The sequence below is a fragment of the Stegostoma tigrinum genome, unplaced genomic scaffold (genome assembly GCF_030684315.1).
Source record: "Stegostoma tigrinum isolate sSteTig4 unplaced genomic scaffold, sSteTig4.hap1 scaffold_94, whole genome shotgun sequence".
In the NCBI taxonomy this organism is placed as follows: domain Eukaryota; kingdom Metazoa; phylum Chordata; class Chondrichthyes; order Orectolobiformes; family Stegostomatidae; genus Stegostoma; species Stegostoma tigrinum.
The window spans coordinates 1,206,287-1,210,163 of record NW_026728819.1 but is presented as its reverse complement, the minus strand read 5'-3'; positions in this window follow the sequence as shown (position 1 = coordinate 1,210,163).

The window sequence follows — 3,877 nt, the reverse complement described above, 5'->3', positions numbered from 1 at the left end:
CAATGGCATAGTTCCAAGCCAAGATGCTGTGTGGCTTTGGAGATTATAATCCTCACCATTTGATGCTCACAACATTTGGAAATTGTGAGACTGCATTTTCTATTTTCAAAAATTCAGGTCAGAAAGTCATTCAGCATAAAAACAGGACCTTCAGCTCAACATGAATGTTCCAGTCAAAAAAACAATTACATTAATCACACTTACCTTGAAGTCTACAGCCACGAGGCCCTAGCATTTTGAGTGCTCTTCCAGCTGCTTCATAAATGCTGTGTCGCCTTGTATTATCTGTGACCTGTGATTTGGATTTTTCTTTCAATTTATGCATGAACTGAGTTTTTCAAAATAATCCCACAACATCAAAGACAGTGAATAGCTCAATAGATCAATACAAATGTTTACATTGCTTTATAATTTGTTAGAAAATCAGACTTTTAAATTCATTTGGGATTTTAATGTAGCACTAATTGACCTTCAAAACGTCCAACTAGAAGTTCACCAAATTGGAAATGTAGAGAATCTGAAAAAGGTTACTTTACACTGTAATGGGATCTTGATCAGATGCGCCAATGGACCAAGGAGTGGTAGATAGAGTTTAACTTGAATAAATATGAGGTTATGCATTTTGGAAATCAAATTGGGGCAGGATATATACTCTAAATGGTAAGCCGCTGAAGAGTATTACTTAACAATGAGTCCTGCCATATCAGCGCATAGTTCCTTGAAAGTGGAGTCAGATGTAGATAGGATAGTAAAAATAAAAAACCATTTGGTACACCTGCATTGGCCAGTGCATTGCGTACAGTAGTTGGGAGGTCCTGTTGCATCTGCACATGGTTAGCACACGTTTGGAATATTGCATGCAATCCTTCTCTCCCTGATATTGGAAGGATGATGTGAAACTTGAAAAGGTTCAGAAAATATTTTTAAGAGTGTTGTCAGAGTTGGAAGGTTTGGGCTGGAGGGAAAAACTGAACAGGCTTTTGCCTGGAGATTCGGAGGTGAGGGCTGACCTTACTGAGGCTTATGAAGTCAGGAGGAGAAGAGGCAGGGTATCTAGACAAGGTGTTTTCAGTGGGGTGGGGGAGTCCAAAATTAGAGGGTGTGGGTTTAAGTTGAGCTGGAAAAGATTTAGAAGGGACCTCAATAAACAACTGCACCTCCCAATCGTGAACCATTTTCACTCCCCCTCCCATTTCTTAGGCGACATGTCCATCGTGGGCCTCCTGCAGCGCGATAATGATGCCACCTGTAGGTTGCAGGAACAGCAACTCATATTCCGCTTGGGAACCCTGCAGCCTATGGCATCAATGTGGATTTCACCAGCTTCAAAATCTCCCCTCCTCCCCACTGCGTCCCAAAACCAGCTCAGCTCGTCCCCACCTCCCTAACCTATTCTTCCTCTCACCTATCCCCACCTCCCACTTCAAGCTGCACCTCCATTTCCTACCCACTAATCTCATCCCTCCCCCTTGACCTGTCCATCCTCCCCGGAATGACCTATCCCCTCTCTACCTCCCCACTCTCCCCTCCACTATCTTCTCTATCAATCTTCGGTCCGGCTCCCCTTCTCTCCCTATTTATTTCAGGACCCTCTCCCCATCCCCCTTTTCTGATGAAGGATCTAGGCCTGAAAAAACAGCTTTTGTACTCCGAAGATGCCGCTGAGCCTCCACTTTGTTATCTTGGATTCTTCAGCATCTGCAGTTCCCATTATATGTGGACCTCTATTCTATCTCCGTCTCCTTTGGTGGAGCACCAATCCTCTATCAAACATAATAGATTACTCCGAACCATATGCACTCTTATTTTCTGGATTAATTTTGTTTCTGGAACTTTATTCAATGCCTTCTGCAAGTCCAGATGTATTACATCTCCAGGAGCCCCATTATCCGCCTTGCTTGAAGTGTTCATCATCGAGCCACTGTATCACCATCTTTAAAGGACTTGAGCAAGTAATGTAAACTGTATTTATTCTCCCTGAAACCATGGCGAGAGTGATGGGTTGTAATTTGCCTTTGAAAATCTCCTCTTATGAATTCAATGACAGTGGATTCGAGCAATTTACCTTGAATCTCAATACTTTGCTCACTACTTTTTTTGTTCCTGAGTGAAGATGATTTATTCTAAGTTCTACTTTTTCTTGCACCTCTACCTTAATCCCGGTGCCATGGTCACAAAGCTGAAAAAGTGTCCTCTGATTGCTGTGTAACGTCCTGAGTGAGAGAATGGGAACATTCTATGAAAAAATAGGTTTATATTTCAATCTTGTAAACTCCAATGGGTTTTGGGTGAACCTCAGCATTCTTTCCTTATCGGAGTTGTGCAGTTAGTTAGTGCATTTGTGAACTGGGAGGCAGGACATTAGAATTTGATGTTTATAAAATATTGATGTTTTTAAAGTGTTGGGGTGTGGGAAGCAGTGCACGGTCCTTTTAAAAGATGGTGTGTTTTTTTCTATACTTCAACATTCAAAATGGATGTCTTTGGGCTGCAGGTTGTATGCTTGCAGGCGCACAGAGAACTTGAATTGAAACATTTGTGTCAAAAAGCAGGGTAGTTAGCAGGCCAGGTATCAGTTTTGTTTTTTTTTAATCAAGGCAACACATTTTGAATTTTGGCAATTAATATGACCCAGGAACTTAGATATATATATATATATATATATATATATATAATATATATATTTTATATATATAAATAAATTTCAATCTGATGGTTTTGATAACATAGGGCAAACCCTCCTGTAAGAACTTGAGATGTCATCTAAGGTATAAAAGAAAGGTGCAGTTGGACAAAGACGGGACAACGATCTGCCATCTGTCAAAGCCAACAGCTCTAATGACAAATTGACTGGCTCTCACAGAATTTGCTCAGCATTAGAGAAAGCGCCATTGAGATCAAAGGTACCTATGACAAAACTATTTAGTATTTGTAATGGAACATTCAATGTAGAAAGTGTTCCTGATAGAACATTCAACAGAGAATGCACAAAAAAATTCTGGCAGATGTAACCTGGGCACAAGTTCGAAAGACAGCATTCTACTTTTCTTTTTAATTTTGTTTTACATAAGTGGAACGAATACTTATTGCAACAATATGGCTTTAGAATTTTGTTTTATTTGAGAATTGCTAGCAGTTAGAAGGCATTCAGTTTGGTTGTTAGTAGTTCAGTTAATTTGTTGAGAATGAGAGTTAAATAAATAAATTGTTACTTGTTGATTGTAAAGTGAGTGTCAGGGATTTATTCCATTTAACCATTAAAAGTTGATGAAAAGTAAAGATAACTGCACTTTGCACACTGCTTTTAACAGATGAGAGGGCGAGGCACTCCTCTCTGGGTGTTTCAGTTATATTTCTGAAACAGGGGTCAACTTCTGCTTTATAACGCATTTATTGAAGGAATCAGTTTAGGGAAGCATCTCTGAGCTGCTTTCAATACATGACCCTTTCTTCAGAAACTAGTTTAATTCTGCACTACTCCAGAGATGATCTCACTAAATCCTGTACAGTGGAAACAACGTTTTGCCAGCCTGCTGTAATGTTCCCAACCTCGATTGGAGCAGTATCTGCTCTCTGGAGGAACACACAGCATTCCTGAAATATTATTGTCCTTCCTGACAGAATATCTGGTGAAAATGTCACAATGACACTTGAGACGAATGAATAAGATTTGGTGTGATAATTTCAACGTTCTGATAGCCGTGCCAAGTATCCTGCCTGAATCTACCATTAATCTTACCAGAGCCCACATCATTCAGATTCCTTAATCTGATGAAATGGAGTTTAGAAACAGGAAGGAGAAGCAAACATTGATTACAGTTATATTTCAAAGACAAAACTGCAGTGTAAATGTTAGGCATGTTATCAAACAGAAAAT